This window comes from Ailuropoda melanoleuca, chromosome 10, assembly GCF_002007445.2.
Source record: "Ailuropoda melanoleuca isolate Jingjing chromosome 10, ASM200744v2, whole genome shotgun sequence".
NCBI lineage: Eukaryota > Metazoa > Chordata > Mammalia > Carnivora > Ursidae > Ailuropoda > Ailuropoda melanoleuca.
Window position 1 is genome coordinate 78,128,936 of NC_048227.1, and position 19,572 is coordinate 78,148,507.

The following is a 19,572-nucleotide window of genomic DNA, read 5'->3' on the forward strand; positions in this document are numbered from 1 at the left end:
CTAGGATAGATCTTAAAGATTGGGAATTGTTAGTGTAGTGATGACAATTAAATCCAAGGAATGGGATGAAATGGCCTGGGGAAAGTGGGTTGGGAAGAAGAAGGAAGCTCTGAAGAGCATGACATTTGAGGAATGGGAAGAGAGGGGGGCCAAACATCATAATTGAGAAGAAAGTGCCAGAGGGAAGACCAAAACTCAGGAGATACATGGCTTCATGGATGCTGAAGGAAGCAAGAGTTTCAAGGACAGAGTGAGCAAAGGTGTAAAACTTAATAAGAAGTAAAACAAAATAAGTGCAGAAAACAGATTTAGATAAGATACAGTCCATATAGTACAAGGCAGAAAGCAAATGAAACTGCAAATCATAAAAAAATAGGAAACATGCAATAAAAGGGTTGAAGTTAGATCAAAAAGAACAGCTATGTCATAAAAGTTAAAGGACAAAGCAATGATTTTCAGATTATTTTTTAAAATCAAAATTCAAAGACGTGTTGCTTACAAGCTGCTTGGCAGAGACACAAGATATCACTAATGGTTTTTTAATGGAAAAAACAAACACCACCTAGAAAATTTGAATGGTATGATGAATAAACACAGAATGGCTAATTCCACAAAGAAACCATTCCAGGTTCAGGAAGTCATACAATGATTAAATCTGAAAGCTTGTAAGATGAAAAATGTTCCAAAAAAAAAATCACCAGGGTAAACTCAAAAGCAGTTAAAAAACAACAACAATAAACCAATCAGCACAGGTCGGTGAGGCAGCGGTGGTGGAAGTGGCTGGGCCAGCGGGTGCAGGTTTGGGAGGGGGTGAGGCACTGGTGAGATCCTGCTAGAGGGGAACAGCCTGAACAACTGCCTCATGGAGGGGACACTCATGCTCAAGGTCGAGAACGTGGCCGCCAATAACAATCAGAAGCGTAGAAGTAATATTTGTAGATTTGGATGGGGTCCTCTATCATATTTCAAATCCTACTGGAGACAAAACAAAAGTGATGGTCAGTATTTTCTCGAAATTCAACAAGGAACTTCAGGCACATGGTGCGAGTGAGTTATTAAAGATAGTGTACTGGAGTTCCTTGGTAAATCCTGAATCAAGACACAATGTCTCTGCTATATAACCTTGAAAATCTGCCGACATCCAAGGATTCCATTGTGCATCAAGGCTGGTGTGTTGAAACGAAATTGTTTTGCCTCTGTCTTTGAGAAAGACTTCCAATTCCAAGAATAGGGCAAGGACGGAGAGGACAGGGCAGTTACCCATTGGAGAGATGATGAGACCATGTCTGTTGAGTCTAAAAAGGACAGAGTCACAGTAGTCTTGATCACCGTGTTTAAGGATGATGACGATGTGGTCATTGGAAAAGTGTTCATGCAAGAGTTCAAAGAAGGGTGCAGACAGAGCCAGGCACACAGCCCTACGTGTCCTCTTTAGCCACAGAGAAGGTCCTCTGGAGCTGAAGGACACGGATGTTGCTGTGGGTGACGACCTGGCTGTATACCTTCATGCCGTTCCCTCGCTATACCAATGCTAGTGTTTGAGACAACACGTCAACCTGATCCACTCGCTCCAGGACCATCTGCATTAGCACATCAAGTGCTCTAAGGTCGATATTCACACACGTATGTGGGAAAAAACCGCCGAGTTCCTCAAGGTGCACACTCAGATGTTGAGAAAAAAGAAACGAAAACAGTCTGGGGAAGATGTTGCGAACGGGAAGAGGAAGCGGCTGGCGGCTGAAGGCCGCAACACTTGCTACTGGGTAATCATAGCTTTAAAGGTTGCTCCTCTTCTGGTTCTTAAGGGATTCTCCATTTTGGTTCCATTTCGTACACCTTTGGAAAATAATCTACAGAAACAAGCTGTGCTTGCGAGGACTTCATACAACTTCTAAAAAAAAGAAAAGAACGGAACACCTGGGTGGCTCAGTCGGTTAAGACTGCCTTGGACTCTCGATTTCAGCTCAGGTCATGATCTCAGGGTCGGGAAATCAAGCCCCATCTGCTCTGTGCTGGGTGTGGAGCCTGCTTAAGATTCTCCCTCTCCCCCTGTCTCAAAAGAACCCCACAAAAAACAACAGTAGCAAAACACTTTTGTGCATTGAAAGGCACCATCAAGAAGTAAAACAAACAAAAACAAACAAACATAAGAAGCCCATGGAATGGGAGAGAATATAAATCATATGCTTGATAAGGGTTTAGTATCCAGATTATGTAAAGGACGATTGCAAGTTGACAATAAAAAGACAATAACCCAATTTAAAAAATGAGCAAAAGATTTGCACAGACATTTCTCCAAAGAATAAATAAAGATAGTCAATACCATGAAAAGATGCTCAGTGGCATTAGTCATTAGGAAAGTGCAAATGAAAACCACAATGAAATAACACTTCATACCCACTTGGATGGTTAAAATTGTGAACTACAGCAAGTTTTGACAAAGATGTGGAGAAGCCAGAGTCCTCATACATTGCTGATGAACTTGTAAAATGGTACAGCTATTTGGAAAATAGTTTGGCAAAGAAGTTAAATAGTTACCGTATGACCTAGCAATTTTACTCCTAGGTATATACCCAAGAAAGTTGCAAACATATGTCTGCACACACATGTTGTGCATAAATTTTCATAGCAACATTATTCATAGTAGCCAAACAGTAGAAACAAACAGAACTGTCCATCAACTGATGAATGGATACACATATGTGGTGTATCCACACAATGGAATATTATTTAGCTCTAAAGAGGAATAAAGTAGTGATAATATGCTACAATGTGGATGAACCTTAAAAATATCCTACGTGACAGAAGCCAGTCACAAAAGGTGCATCTTTTACGATTCCATTTATGTTAAATATCAAGAATAGGCACAGAGACAGAACGTAGATTAGTGGTTTTCAGGGCCTGGGGCTAAAAGGGAATGGAGACATTATTAAGGGATATGGGTCTTTTGTTTTTTAAGGATGAAAATATTCTAAAATTTGATAGTGATGATTGTTGCACAATTCTGAATATACTCAAAACCACTGAATTTGTACACTTTAAAAGATTAGATTTTTTTCATATGTGAATCTTATTTCAATACCTGTTTGGTATGTGAATCTTATTTCAATATTTCAATAAAAATGTATCATGCTTTTATATTTACCTACGTAGTTACCTTTACTGATACTCTTTATTTCCTTGTGTGGATTCAAATTACTGTCTACTGTCCTTTCATTTCAGTCTCAGCAACTCCCTTTAAGAGTTTTTTGAAGGATAAGTCTGCTAGGGACAAATTCTCTCAGTTTTGGTTTATCTGGAAATGTCTTTATTTCTCTTTAGTTTTTTAAAAGACAGTTTTGGTCAACAGACTTTTTCTTTCAGCACTTTGAATATGTCATCCATGGCCTTCTGGCTTTCCTGGCTTCTGATGAGAAGTCAACTATAAACATATTGTGGATTCCTTGTCTGTGGTGAGTCACATTTCTCTTGTTGCTGTCATATTTTCTTTGATTAAGCTTTTAACAGTTTGACTACAATGTATCTATGCATGGATCTCTTTGTGTTTATTTTACTCGTGGATCATTTAACTTCTTGGATGTGTAGATAAATGTTTTTCATTACCTTCAGTTGGTTTTTAGCTACTAAGTTTTCAAATATTCTTTCTACTGCTTCCTCTCTCCTTTCTTTTTGGGACTCCTATTATGCATATGTTGGCAAACTTGCATTTGATGGTGTCCCACAGATCTCTGAGGCTCTGTTCTTTTTTCTTCAATCTTTTTTCCTTTCGTACCTCAGACTAGATCATTGGAATTGACCTATATTCAAACATACTGACTCTTTATTCTGCTAATTCAAATTTGCTGTTGAGCCTAAGTGAATTTAATTTGTTATTGTTATTTTAAACTACAGAATTTCTAATTAGTTTTTTATAATTTCTTTCTATTAATATTCTATATTTGAGGATACATCAGTTTCATAATTACCTTTAATTTTTAGACTTGTTTTCTTTTAGTTCTTTGAACATATTTATAATAGCTGATTTAAAATCTTTGTCAAGTAAGTCCAACATCTTGGTTTCATCAGGAGAGTTTCTATTGACTGCTTTTCTCCCCTATGTTTTTCCAGGTGAGCCATGTTTTCATGCTTCTTTGCATGTTTCATATTTTTTTTGTTTCAAACAAAAATGACACATTTAAAATAAGTGAATAAAATGTGGCAACTCTGACAATCAGATCCCACCCTCCCCCCCAACTGAGAGTTATTTTGTGACTGTTCTCGTTGTTGTTATGGCTGCTGTTTGTTTGTAGTCTTTCCTGGGTAACCCTGTAAAGTCGGTATTCTTGGCATGATTCCTCTGAAGTCTCTGCAGGTCTCTTTATGGCCAGGTAATGGTAGGACAGAGATCTACTTGAATGCTGTGAACCAATAAGTCAACCAACCTTTGCCAGGTGGTTCTATATGTTTATTAAAGTGAGCCTCAATGGTCTGGCACCAGGAAGTTTACAATTTTGCTTTAACTTTTACTTCCTGCTTGTGGAGAGCTTCGAGGTCAGCCTGAGGTGAGAGATTAGGGCCTTCCCAGTTCTTTTCTGGGCATGCACACAGCCCTATGCATCCACAGGGCCTTTTAGAATTCTAGAAGTACGTTGGGGTTTTTAAGCCCCTTTATGAATATCTCATTCCCCATTTTTCATTTTAAGTTTTTTTGTTTGTTTGGTTTGGTTTTTTGGGTCAGCCTGGTGTTAGCCCCAAATGGCATCGCTGCTTCAGATAGTGGTGATGTTAAACCATTGTTTGTCATTGTTTTTGTTAAATGCTTTGGTGTTATATTGTTTGCACAGAGCATGCTCTGAGAGAGGTCAAATAAAGCTTCACTCTCAGAGCTTTTCCAAGAAGCTTCCAGTTCCGTCAAATGGTGAAAATGCTCTGGAGATGGAGCATTTTGAGAAGCCCCAAACACTTTCTCACCCCTCCAGGTAGGTGCTGCTTGGCTGCTGATTTTCACAGATACTGTGCTTACAAAACTATTGGTTTCCAAGGCTACCATGAAGTTAGGTAATGGGGGATGGCAATAGGGCAAGTTAAAACTCCACAAAGATCACTATTACTGAAACTCATGTGATTTTCTTGAAAAAAATGCTCAGATTATTGTAAGCCTTTGATTAATTTCTAGAATTCTGAATTTTGATAACTTTTGCCACAGTGTTCTCATTGCTTTTACGGAGGGGGAAATTTTTGGAGGTCTTCACTCCACCATTTCATAAGTACTTCTCCTGGGAAGCATTTTGAACTGAATAAAAATGAAAACACAACATACTGAAGTTTGTGGGATGCTGCTAAATAAATAATTAGGGGGAAATAACACTAAATATATATATTAAAAAAGAAAAAAAGATTCAAAACCATGAACTTGACTCTCACTCTCGAAAACTAGAAAAAAAAAAGAGCAAATGAAACACAAAGTAAGCAAAAGAAAGGAAATAATAACAATCAGAGCAGAAATCAATGAAATAGGAGACAGGAAAACATATATAAAATGAATGCAATATAAAACTGGTACATTGATGAGATTAATAAAGTTGATATACTTCTGGATAGATTAACCAGGAGGGATGGAGGGAGGGGGGTGGGCAAGACACAAATATCCAACATTAGGAACGAGAGAAGAGGCATGACCACATATTCTGCACATATTAAAAGGATAATAAGGGAAGAGTGCAAACAACTTCCTGCCAATAAATTAGTAAACTCGTGTGAAATGAATGAATCACATGAAAAACAAACTATCAAATGGCACTCAAGAAAAATAGATAAACTTTATCTTTAAAAAAATTGAATTTGTAGTAAAATTTTAACCACAAGGACTCTGATGAAAGAAACCAAAGATCTAAATAAACAGGGAGCTATTGTACAGACATGGATAAGAAAGTTCAATATTATTAAGATGCCAGTTCTTTCCAACTTGATCAATGCAATGTAAATCAAAATCCTAGCAAGTTATTTTGTGGATATTGACAAACTGATTCTACAGTTTATATGGAAAGGCAAAAGACCCAGAATAGCCCACACAATATTGAAGAAACAGAACAAACTCAGAAGACTGACACTATCCGACTTTAAGACATTATAAAACTACAATAACCAATACAGTGTGGTATTGGTAAAGGAATAGGTAAATGGATCAATAAATCTGAATACAAAGCCCAGAAATAGACACACAGAAGTAAAATCTTGCCAAAGGAGAAAAGTCAATTCAGTGGAGAAAGAATAGTTTTTTTCCATTAAACGGTGGTGGAACAATTGGACATCCATCTGCAAAATAATGAACTTAGACGCAGACCCTACACTTAACACCTTTCCCGCTGGCTGTTCTGAAAAGCCATCTTCGCATCATTCCTATGTGTGGCTTCCCATTCGCTTCAGCCACTTCTGCTGGGCGCCTCCTCCGCCACCAACGACCCTGGCAGCTTAGCCAGAGTCCTGGAACTCGCGCTCTGTTTTGAATCCACTGCATCGGATCAGAGAGTGTCCCCATCAGGTCACCGCGGTGGACACCAGCTCCGAGATCACCACCAAGGACTTAAAGGAGAGGGAGGAGTGGTGGAGGAGGCAGATGACACGAGAGGCGCACCTGCTAACAGGGACGCTGATGGAGGAAGATGGGGAGCAGGAGGCGGACAATGCGGTGGATGAAGGGGAAGATGGGCAGGAGGAGAAAGAAGGCGACGGTGAGGAGGAGAATGGCGAGGAAGACGAGAAGGCTGAGGCAGCTATGGGCTCAAGGGCAGCTGAAGATGAGGAGGAGGATGCCGACACCAAGAAACAGAAGACCAACCAGGATGACTACACAGCAAGAAAGGAAAAATTAAACTAAACAAAACTTAACCTATTCACCCTTCGCATCCAGTCTCAGACTCTAAACGTGATCACCTTCGAGTGGACAGTCCCGCCCAGCTGCCCCATGTGGGCAGTGCCACCCCACAAGTGACACTCGTGCTCCACCACCCAAAACCACAGTGGGAATTTGCAACAGGGGAGGACAAAAGAACCAAAATGTCCGACGCCCTGATTTTTCTCTTAAAAGTACTTTAAAAAGGAAAATGTGTATTTTCTATTTACATTTTGTATTTCTGTACATACTGTTGGTGTTCAGCCATTTTCAATGATCTCGGATGACCAAACCAGCCTTCAGAGCGTTCTCGGTCCTACCTCTGACTTTACCTGTGGAGTGCCCATGTTCATTATCATCTCAAAGAAGAAATAAGACCTTGTAAGAAAAAGCAAAAACAGCAACAAAACAATCTGATTCTGAGCATTCCAGTAACGTTTTTTGCGTATGTGCCCAGCTGTACTATAAGTCGTTAGTTTGTATGAGATGGTTAAAAAGGCCAAAGATCGGGGCGCCTGGGTGTTCCAGTGCGGTAAGCATGAGACCCTTGGTTTGGGCTCAGGTCCTTGGTTTGGGCTCAGGTCCAGCCCCCTCAGACTGGGTTCAGCCCGGAGTCTGCTTGAAGATTCTCTCCCTCTGCCCCCCTCTACTCGCTCCCCCACTCTCTCGCGCACACACTCTCTCTCTCTCTTAAATCTCTAAAAAGAAAAGAGAAAAAAAGGCCAAAGAGAAAAAGTTTCTTTTTCCCCCTTTGTTGTCTATAACGTTGCTCTTTCTTTCCTTTCTTTCTTTCTTTCTTTCTTTCTTTCTTTCTTTCTTTCGACCTAGGTGATGTATGTGTTGTCCAACAATAAACCAGAATTTTATTCCGCTGAGCTACTCTAAAAAAAAAAAATTAACTCAAATGGATTACAGATTGAAATGTAGAATATGAAACTACAAAAATTCTAAAAGGCAACATAAGAGATAATCTAGGTGATCTTGGGTTTGGCAATGAAGTTTTAGATACACCACCAAAAGCATAATCCATGAAAGAAAAAAATTAATAAGTTAGATTTTATTAAAATTAAAAGCCTCTGCTCTGTGAAAGATGCTGACATTTTAAAAAGGGGTCTAATCTATCCACAACCTAAGATTGAGAAACACGGTCCCAGAGAAAACTATGAGCTTTATCTTTAGAAAAGTTCAAAATCAGTGTTAACAGGTCTCATGTCATTAAAAAAAGTCCCCAACAAAGTACTTTCGGAGGCTAAAATTTAATTAATATAACTTCTTATTAGATACTTTTGGTACTTAGACAATGTATCCTTAGTTAACTGAATGAGTTGCATTCTCAAAACATTAAAAGTCATTTTCCCAAAATTATAGCTTTTACTTTGGAAACATTGAGGTTTAGCTTTCATTTCTAATAGTATTCTAAATAGCAGGGCCAGGCTCTGTTAAGATAATTACTGTTGTGTGACAATGAATCATGTTGCCTGCACATGGAAGAACGCTTATTGTTTTACTCTTTATGCATTCAGCTCATCAGAAAGTGACCTCAAATCCTTTGGGTCCAGGGGGCCAGGGCACACCCCTTTAATCCCAGTAAACATTGTTATCAGGCACAGGTGAAAAATGTTCCCACTGGCCCTGACTTTTGTACTGATAAGGAGCTAGTTCTCTATTAAAATCAATGACGGGTTGTATTTAAATTCAAAGAGCTTAGTTCATAATAGTACCTGATACTAGCCCATGGCATCAAAGGCTGAGTAAAGATCAGCAAAAATGAACAAATTTATCCCTTTAGCAGAGTTTTTTATGAGGTGCTACTAACAGAATAGTCACAGCTGTTAGTTTAAGAGCAGATTTACAATTTATTAAGAAGGAAATTGATGTAGACTTTACCTGGAATGTCCAATGTGGTATTGGTTAAAATATGGAGGTAATAGAGATTTACCTATTTTTTTTAGAAGAGCCTAGATCATACTATGTTCAAGCACATAATGGCGTTAGTAGATGTATGTTGTTGGTTTTTATGTTTTGTTTTGTTTTGTTTTGTTTTAGTAGATGTATGTTCTCAACAAGGTTTGGAGGCAGAAAATACTTCCTGGGTACTTAATTTTTCCAGAGGTTGCCATACACAAACTTGGGAGAATTTCTGAATCTAGTCAGAATGAAATCTCAGATTTTTAGAACAATATTTCAAGTTTTAGAACAAAAAAAGGTTGATCAGATATTGTTTTCATTTTGATTCAACCTCCCTCAGGTGAGTCAGTATAGTATTTTGACCTGAAAAAAAGTTGAAAGTGGTTTACAAACTTTGAGTGTGTGAGAAGTGGCAGCAAGAGCCATATTTATTCTTCACATGATGAAGGCTGGCGCTTACCGATGGTTGTCCATGGGCCTGGCCCTAGGCTGAGCACTTTGCATACTTTTCTCATTCAATCCTCAGATCACTGTGAGGTCCATGCTATTGTTATCTCCATTTTACAGATGAAGCTGAGAGCCTTAGAGCTTGAAGATTCCACTGCTGAATCCAGAGACTGGCCTTTTCACCAATCCTATAAAAGAGCAAGTGCAACATGTCTGTCTGTGTAAGATGATGGATATATGGGAGTCATGGAGAAATTTATCTTCTAGCAGTCCCATGGTAGCATAGTTGACTCCTTGCAAGGGGATCAAAGGTCAAAGGAGTGGTTTGGAAGATTTGACAGCCTCTTCTCTTTCTTTTCCAGATTTCCCATCTATGTCTGACCATGAGCAATCAGTTGACACCCAGCTCTTTAGGAAGCACTACTTAGGCTCTCATCGATCACTACCATCCCTTAGTTGTTCTAGCCATTGGTCTACCAAATAATTCAGCAAACACGTGGGATTCCCACTCTAGATGAAGGAGCAATAGATAAACAGGGCAGGATGCTCGTCTAGTTGGGAGATACCACATATCTGGTAAGGTAGGTGATACGTTCAAATACATTCTATTGGTGGAGCAGGGCTTTCTCCTTCCTAAACATGCTTAGTGATCATTTGGGGTTTGTGTCTGCCTTGTGACAGATCATGAAGTATTTACATTTTCAAGCATGTGAATCTCTTATTCTCTTAGATGCTATAGACCCCTTCATGTTTAAACAAGTTGATGCTTTATTGGAGAGGCTTTCTCCAAAGCTACTTATCTTTTCAGACCTAATGTAGCATCGTATTTATAGTTATTTGTAGTGAAGTCTAGAAATGAGGGACACCTGGGTGGCTTAGTCAGTTAAGCATCTGACTTGATCTCAGCTCAGGTCTTGATCTCAGGGTTGTGAGTTCAAGCCCCACACTGTTATAAGTTCAAGCCCCATACTTAAAAAAAAAAAAATAAGTCCCACACTTTAAAAAAATAAGTCTTTGTTATAAGAAGTTCAACTTAAAAAAAATGTCTGGAAATGAAAACAATTTACCCTAGGTTTAAAAAAAAAAACAAACAGCTTTTGATATTTGCAATACTTTAAAGAACTCTATGTGACAAAGAGACGATCACAAATCCAAAATACGATGTTAAAACAGAAAAACACATCAATTTTCACCAAATTACAAATCTAAACTAATGTAATAATTACATTGTATGTGTGAGAGAACGACTATTTTAGATATTTTTGTCTCAAGAACTACTAGAATTATTTATAAGTGACATTTTACTAACAGGACAGGTGCATGGATTTTTATTATTAGGCACAGTTAGAAATTTCAGATCCTTAGCAATCAGCATTTCCTTTTCTATGAAACTATCCTAAGGAGAAAATCAAATATGAACACAAAAATTTAAGTATAAGCATCTTCAACATAATATTATTTATATAATACTAAAAAAAAAAACCCACAAAAGAACAACAACAACAACAACAACAAGGACAACATCAGGATAAAAAAATAACCAACAAGAGAAGAATGGGCTATTAGGTAGGCATATGCATATAAAACGTTTTCATGAAATAGTTAATAATATGGAAAATGCTCAGCTACGGAGAAGAGATAAGGACTAGTAGACAATGATGATAATGATCTCAATTCTGTAATAATCATGACCCTGCCCACGTGGGATGCCCTCCAGCAGCCATTTTTGTTTTCTGTGACTCTGACCCATTTCCTATTGAATTTAGGATTAAGGTTGAGATAGAAAGATACTCTTCTCTGCTGGCCACAAATGTAGCAATGTACACATGGAGGTAGAGAGAGAGAATGAGTGACAGAGACAGAGACACTAGTAGCTGCCTGGATTCCCGATGGCCTCAGGTGCTGTGTCCAGCCCCTTACCAGTACCACTGTGGTTCTTTCCATTTCCACCTAGGCTGATGCTTTTGCATTGAAAAATTACTAACATTACAATTAGATAACTAAAGAAAATGTAGATACTTTTCATCTTGAAAATAGAACTCATCTTCCTTATAAGCTCCCCTGGCTATTGGGAAAACTGTGGTTTAGACATGCCCAGTAAATGCCGTGCAATCCAATTGCAGTGGGCACGCAGGGAAGCAAGAGCTCCTGGCTTCAGGGCTCCCAAACAGACCAGGTTTGGCCACTCACCACGGACAAAGTCCAAAGGCAGAGAAATGAGGGGTGGCGAAACAAGAAAAGAATTTATTTCAGTGAGGCCCATACCAGGAAGACAGCTGACTAGTGTCTAAGACTGTCTCCAAAGTACTGAAAATACTTCCAGGTTTACATAAGGAAAATGAGGGGCAAAGGTGGGTGGGTCCGTGCGGATAGGCAGTGAAGGTTTTAATCAATCGTGGTCTTGGAGTCAATCATGGGTGGGATCTTGTTGGCTCAGGGCAGCCCTTGTTGTCTGAGGGGGTAGTTTTGTTTCCTATCAAGAAAGTCTTCTGACTGAGGGAAAAGACCAGCTGGAAAGAAGAACCCAACTAAAAAGTCTGAGGTCAAATGGGGGCAGCCAAAGTCCTCTTTCACGATGATTTAAAGAGTCCCTGCAGATAACTCAGATACTATGGATGACTTAGTATTTTATATTTTGGATTAGCTCCCACTCATTGTTTTCTCCAAAATGGGAATTTAGAGGGCTTACAGCAATTTGGTGTCCTTTGGGCATCCATTGTTGAAACATGCAGGTAGCATAGTTTGGTCTGTTCTGTCATGGTTTAGTTAACCTGGTAAGCCCAACCTACTCACCCATCTCTTCTGACACCTTATTCTTACTGTGGGTCCCTGATATTTGACTGTCTCTTATTGTAGTGGTACATTCCTCAGTTTCAGGGTCTCTTTGTCCTAAAGATGGTGATCTCTTCCAGCAAATGTCTAGCCAACTCCTAGTTCATGTCTGAATAGCCGTGGGTGCATTCAGGGTCCCATTCTATACCATACAGGAACTGAAGATGGCTTGAGAGAGCCAAATGCAGGCCCCCTCTCTGCTTATCACCATAGATGGTGGGGGTCACCTGTGAGATGTCCTCTCCAAACAGAAAGTAGGGCAATGTCTCCTGCCCTTCCTGTCCTCTCTCCTGGCTCTTCCTTCTAGGACTTTGGCCAGAGAGGAGACATAGTAATATGTCTCACTGTGGATTTGCTTCCCTTTTCCTTTCTTCCTCCTCTCACAAATCACCAGAATCAGAAGGGGTGAGCTAACTCTCCTACTTAATTCTCAACATTCTCTTAGTGTCATATGCTCTGCCTTCTAGTGGTTGTAATCAACCTGTTCGCTTCCCTGGGGCTATAGGAGCTGATGAGACAGGGGTGAGGGGGAGATCAGCCTCCTGATAAGGGAAGTATCAAGATTAAAAAGTATGTATCAGAATAAATGAAGTGGGTTCTTTTATTTTTAAGATTTTATTTATTTATTTGACAGAGAGAGAGCAAGAGAGCACAAGCAGGGGGAGCAGCAGAGGGAGAGGGAGAAACAGGCCCCCCACTGAGCAGGGGCCCCGACGTGGGCTCAATCACAGGACCCCAGGATCATGACCTGAGCCAAAGGCAGATACCTAACCGACTGAGCCACCCAGGTGTCCCTGAAGTGGGTTCTTACTGCTGGAAAACCAAAAGGCTAAGATACCAGGATGCACAATAGTATGCAGAAGATTATTCTAGATCTGTAATCCCGCACACGCAGGCGCGCGCGTACACACACACACACACACACACACAGACACACAGACACACACTCAAAGACTCTTTAAGTCACTATCTCTGCTTTATTTAGATTTGAAGTGTGGCTGTGCTTCTTGTTAACTTGAGTCTTTGCTTAAAGAAGTTCAACTAAAAAGACAATAAGGTGAAGCTTCTCCATGCTTTGAAATGTGCATTTACTCTTCTGAGACCCCCTCTACACATCCGTCTTGGCTGGGCTTTCTGCCAGCGCTTTGTTGCAATTACTTGACTCCCGTAGATTGGATAATGGCCTCAGCTTCTTCACGGAAGAGAGACAAAAGATTCAGAAATATGCTCCAAAAGATCTTTATAGCTATGTTGCCCTGTGATCCTACAAAGGCTGAATCTGGGGAAAAGTGGGAGGAAGGAGGAAACCGTCTTTTGACTCTCGCTTTCATCTTCTCCACAGTTTTTCCTTAACAAATCTGGTCACCCTTCCTCTAACTCAGACAGTCTTTAAATGTTTTTCAGTTTCTCTTCCTGTCACATTAAATTAGTTCTTCAACCCCTCAAGTGTAAAATGATGATTGTAATATTGAATATGGCAAAGGGTTGTTGTGAAGGTTTGACCAGAAATAGAAAAGACTTCAAAACCCTGAGGGACTCCAGGCACCACTGGGGGACTGTTCAGGGCAGGGTTTATTGCCAGGACCCCAAACTGGACCTTGTAGGAGCTCCTCACTTTGCTTTCTTCATGAATGTCTTAAATTATCTTCCCAGATCAGGAAGTCAAGTATGGCAAGATGAAAAGGGTTAAAATTGGTTGATCTCTGTCTTGAGAAGCATCAGAGTTGGAAAAGAGAGAGAATTTGAATTGGGATACAGAGGATGAAGTACTTCCTGGGGTTCTCACCAGTGCTGTGAGCAAGAGCAGGTCACTCGGCCTCTCTGAGCTCTGTTTCCTAAGTGCAAATGGTAACCCTGCTCTTCCTGGGAAGATCATTGTGAGGGAATCGACAGCTTTCAGAAAGGAAAAAAAAAAAAAAAAAACAAAAAAACAAACCAAGAACCACCTGAATGGTGAACAAACATGTCAGACAGTAACCAACTGCACTAATAATTAGGGAAATGCACAGTAAGACAAGATATGTCTCCAATAGGCAAAGACTTTGAAGTATGACAATATTGAATACTGGTCAGCATATGAGGAGATAGGAATTTATAGTCACCATTACAGAGTTTCACTGATATGATTCCTATGGGGATACACTTGCTTATATTGAGAACATTAAAAAATGTATCCCCTTACAACCATGTGTACTCTAGAACTATCTCTTACATCTAAGCACAAAGAAACATAGATGAGCATAGTTATTTGAGTACTTCCCATGATAACAAAAATTTGAAACTCCACCTGTATGGAAAGAGGAATAGATAACTTAAATTTTCATATTTAATACATCCTACTTTTACAACATAAAGAGCTAAGATGGTTTGACAAGAAGCACACTTAGCTTCTTAACACATAATCTGGGAAACATTTTTGAGAAGACATAGAATGAACTAGAATTAGTAAATACTAATCTTGCTAATAGTACAAAAATTGCAAATTAAAATAACAGGGAGCTACCTCATTTACGGCCTTGGAGTTAACAATTTAAAAAGATTAAGAGATAATTCCCTGTGCTTAGGTGGGTGCCATGAAATTACATTTTCATAGGTTATTTGAAACTCTGACATAGCAATTTGGCAAATAAATATTTAGAGCCTCAAAAATACTCATAACTTTAGGCCCAGTAACTAGTTTGTATTAAGCTATATTTTTGTAGATGTTTGTCATAATATTACTCGTATGGTAAAAATTAGGAATTTGTAATAATTAAAAATTGGTAATAACTACTTTGGATTTGTTAAGTCATCTTTGGTACACTTATCAGATGGTGAAGGGAAGGAAAAGTTATTCCTCTACCCTTCAAAATTCTTCCAGCTGGACTGAGAATTAAATTTACAGGAAACAGATTAATAGGAGAAAGAAACCAAATTTTTATTGTGTGCACATGGAGGCCCAATAATGAAATTAAGACTGGAAGAAATGACCAAGACAGGAAGTTTTTATGTTTTCTGAGACAAAGTGACAATAAATCTGTGAGGAATTGACAGGACAAAGAAAATTTAACTTTGGGAACTTCAGTTAGTAAGGAATTCTAAACAGAATTTGGGCTGGAGTGATCAATTAGCAAAAGGTAACAAGGTTGTTTATACAGCCTCCTTGGCTCAAATTTCCCATCTCTGGTGATAAGAATGTCTCTTTGCCTCCAGGTATAAGAAAAGTATCTTTCATATGGGAGATTTATTTCCTGCTTTCAAGGGGACAGAGGAGTGTCTCTCTGAATGTCCGTGGACAGACTCTCTTTTAAATAATTAAAAAAGAAATCAGTATGCCAAAGTGGCACACTTTGGGGCAGCCTGCATTTAGCCATGAAAATGATACCTATTGAAGACTAGGTAACTAATTAATCGTCATAATAAAGTAATACAAAGTGCAAAAATTAGATCCACATCTGGATAGATGAAATTGCTACAATTTAGACCAAAAGACATAAAAATTAGGCATAGAAAAAATAATGGAAGAAAACATGTGACTCGTTCTGAGAAGGTAAAAACTGTGTCCTGCCAGTTATCAGGCTAGGATAACAGGCATAGATTAAGATCAAGCCAACTGCCAAGTTAATAGGAAATAATTTTCTCCCAAGGCCATGCTACACCTATAAAGTGTTATAAACATCCCCTTACTTAATGGACTGTTAAATCTCTTACTCACTGAAAAATCTTGTTTCTAGTATGTAAAATGTCAAAAGTTTGCTCTTTGGAATCATAAGAATAAGAGTGAAGCACCCCGCCCTTTTTGTTGGGAGAATTTCAGTCCTTTGACACAGAAAAGAAGCCTTGATTTCCAACCCATGTACAGAACTTCAGATAAGGGATTACTGTACACATCATTTCACATCCAGCTCAACTTTGTAGTTTCCCAGGAAAAAGGACTCTGGGTCCCCTTTGCAGTCCAGACTTCATGTTGACTCTTTTATCTCCAGTCCTGCTTTGCTCTGAGTCTATCAAAGCACTGCTTCTCTTAAATCCTGCAATAATCCCATTTCTTTCCTTCTTTGGTGAGACATCCCATGATTCTTCTGGTTTGTGGTCTGCCTTGCTGCAAAAAGTCAGCAAACGTTGATTTTTCAGACTATAGCTCTGTCTTCTAACTGCCTTGTCTAATTGGGCCAGAATGTATCAACGTGGTAATGGTGACTATCTTCACATGACCGGACTATCCTATGTAAATTATACTTCTCCATATAATTCTCAATGAAAAACTATTTATTGCATAATGTAAAAAAGTTAGACACTAAGCTGATTAAGCTGACTAAAATTAATGACATAAGTCTTACATGAACACATCACAATACTAATCACAATTATATCTAGATCATAAAATTACGGGTAATTTATTTTTCCTTCCTTGAGCTTTTCTGTTTTCTTTTTTTCCTCTAAAATTTTTATAATAAAAGCATGTTACTTTTTAAAATAAGAAATAAATCTGTAATTACTGTTTCAAAATCGTTGACAAAAATTCTGCTGATGAACAAAATGAAATCTATGTTTCTGGATAATTATATGGTGGCATGAGTGACTGAAATGACAAGTTCAGAGCCTGGCCAGAGGAGAGAGAAAGAGGTGATGCTTCTTCCAATAAAATGGTGGAGGTAGCATTCTCCATCAGCTCTGACAAGCTAATTTGGCCTCTTTCCTGTTTGCACTCCAGTAATCCAGAGCTGTGGTTCTAAGAGGGTGCACAGTTTATGTTAGAGTTTTAACAAGAAAAGGCTGGAAGTTTTTGATTTAGGAATACCAAGTCTGTTCTTCAACTCTCCTCAATGTTCTAATGATTTAATAACATCTCCTGTCTGATAACTAAGAGATGTTATTCTGCTGTTTTGCATGCAAACCAGAAATGGACATTTTAGAGGTCTTCTTTGTTCGTCTTGCCCATTGTGTGGCTTTATTCAAGTTCATCTTATGGCATCATGCAGTGTTTTCAGAGGCTTTTTTGACAATCCTCAGTTAAAATGAAATGCTGTGTGGAGGAAGAAGATAAAGGAAAATTTTTAAAAATTGTGCCAAGATATATAGAACATAAAATTGTCCACTGAAATGATTTGAAGTATATAATTTAGTGGCATTAATTACACTCACACTGTTGTGTAACCATCACAACTATGTATTTCCAAATATCTTTTAGCATCCTAAATAGAAACTCTATCCCCATGAAGCAATAACTTCCCATTTCCCCTTCCTTCCTAATCCTTGGTAACCTCAAATCTACCTGCTGTCTCCATAAATTTGCCTATTCTAGGTATTTCATATAAAGACAATAGTTGTCCTTTTGTGTCCGGCTTATTTCACTTAGCATTATGTTTTCAAGGTTCATCCATGCTATAGCACATCACTATTTCATTCCTTTTTGCTGTTGAATACTATTCCGTTGTATGCATATATTTCATTTTATCCATTCATCTGTTGATAGAAGCATAGGTTGTTTCCACTCTTGGGCTATTGTGAAAAATGCTGCTATGAACACTGGTGTACATGTATCTGTTTGAATCCTTGTTTTCAATTCTTTTGGATATTTTCTTAGGAGTAATATCGAAGGGATCATATGGTAATGCTATGTTTAACTTTTTGAGGAGCTGCCACACTGTTTTCCACAGTAGCTGTACCATTTCACATTTCATCAGCAATTTATGGGGGTTCCAATTTAGGGGTGGAGATAAATTTGGGACCTGATTTCCAATCCCAACTCTTCTAAGATTTGGCTTATTGTTTAGCAGATCTAATGATTGTGACATACCTTATTCTGTGATGCAGTGCTTTTTCTATTTCTTCTATTGAATTTCAAATGTCAACCATTTCTGAGGACAGATAAGGAGATTAATTAATCACTTGCTTTCATATCTATGTTTGTAGATTACCTTTAGAGTAATTACTCTGGTATTTGAGTAGCTAAAATCTTATGGCTGGATGTCAAGATGGACTTTCCTCATGACCAATTCCAAATTTCCAAATAAGATTACAGTGATATAATATATACATATTATGTAATTATATATATTATTATATGTCACGTATTTAATATATTATAAAATATATGATTATATTAAATAATTACATACAATTAATATATTTTATATTATGTTATAGTAAAAGGAGCCTAGAAATAAAGGTGACTTCTGCACTTATGTAATGAGAAACTGTTATGCCATTCTCTTGGGTAAAGAAGCTGGAAAAAAATTTCCCACTTTGGGAGTGCCTGGGTGGCTCAGTCGTTAAGCATCTGCCTTCGGCTCAGGGCATGATCCCGGCGTTCTGGGATCGAGCCCCACATCAGGCTCCTCCACTGGAAGCCTGCTTCTTCCTCTCCCACTCCCCCTGCTTGTGTTCCCTCTCTCGCTGGCTGTCTCTCTCTGTCAAATAAATAAATAAAAAATCTTAAAAAAAAATTTCCCACTTTGATCCAATACACATGACTAATAAATTAATTTAATTAATTAATTACTTTGAGAGCTTTATGCTTTCAGATTACCTAACTTTGGTTCCAAATGCGAGTACAAGTCACATCCACTTTCTTGAAAAGCATACTGATCCTTCCAGATGGTAGCTCTCTATTTTACTCCTAATTGTTCCTGGCATTTGGCAGTGGAATGTCTCAAGTGTTAAAATTAGTAAACTCAAATGCCGTACAATCTTAACTGGGCGTCTAAGAAGCATGCTGTATCTAAATGCTGAACATACCTGTTCTTTAATTTCTTGGTTATTACTCCCTGGTCATCCTGGTTTTGTGAACTTTTAGGAACGATACTGGTAAGGCTGCATGTTTCTCATGCACTGACTTCCCTGGAGAACTGTGACATTTCAAACATGGAACTGCCTGGAAGAAATCAACATCCACAGTCTCTCATGCTGCCATTCCAAAAGCAAAGTGTCAGAAATCTTCCATTTCTCCCTCCAGATTTTCTCTCTTCCTGTTCTCTGCCTTGAGAGACCTCTGTACGCTGCATCTGCAGGTCCCCAAATGTCTGGCTTCCGGTTAAGCTAGGTCAAGGAGGAGTAGCGGAGCCATCAAGAACATGAGAGAGAGAAGAGTGAGGATACTCTTCAGCTTCCTACTTGAGCAGTTTGCCTCAGGCTGGTTGGTACCTTCATCAAAAGTCACTCTCAAGGAGCTCTTTTCTAGACATTCTCTCTCTTTCTGGCTTCTGGTATCCCACTCTGACCAGACCTGGGTTCCTGCACAATTCCTTATGGTTCTTCTAATGAGTTCCTTTGTAAATAAACTCTTCCTGAATTAGTTTAACTTGATTGTCCATCTGTTTTCTGTTGGGACCTTGAATAATACAAGCAAGAAAATGATTTTGGTATTGCTGCTTCTTTAAATAAAGCTCACCCTGGCTTTATTAGCTAAACTAGCAATTTTTTTATCTTGGGTTGTGACCATTCTGGGTGACACTGTTTATTTCAATAGGCATCATGAAATTTCTCAAAACAGTTTCAACTATAATTCAAAACTAAAAACTTGACATTTGGCA

General features: G+C 38.7%; 2 pseudogenes; both read left to right on the plus strand.

The window, feature by feature from the left end:
- The first annotated feature begins 214 nt into the window (after positions 1–214).
- LOC100483801 lies at positions 215–1,741 on the plus strand (annotated as a pseudogene).
- A 3,173-nt stretch (positions 1,742–4,914) lies between these two features.
- On the plus strand, positions 4,915–6,856 carry LOC100484056 (annotated as a pseudogene).
- The last annotated feature ends 12,716 nt before the right edge of the window (positions 6,857–19,572 follow it).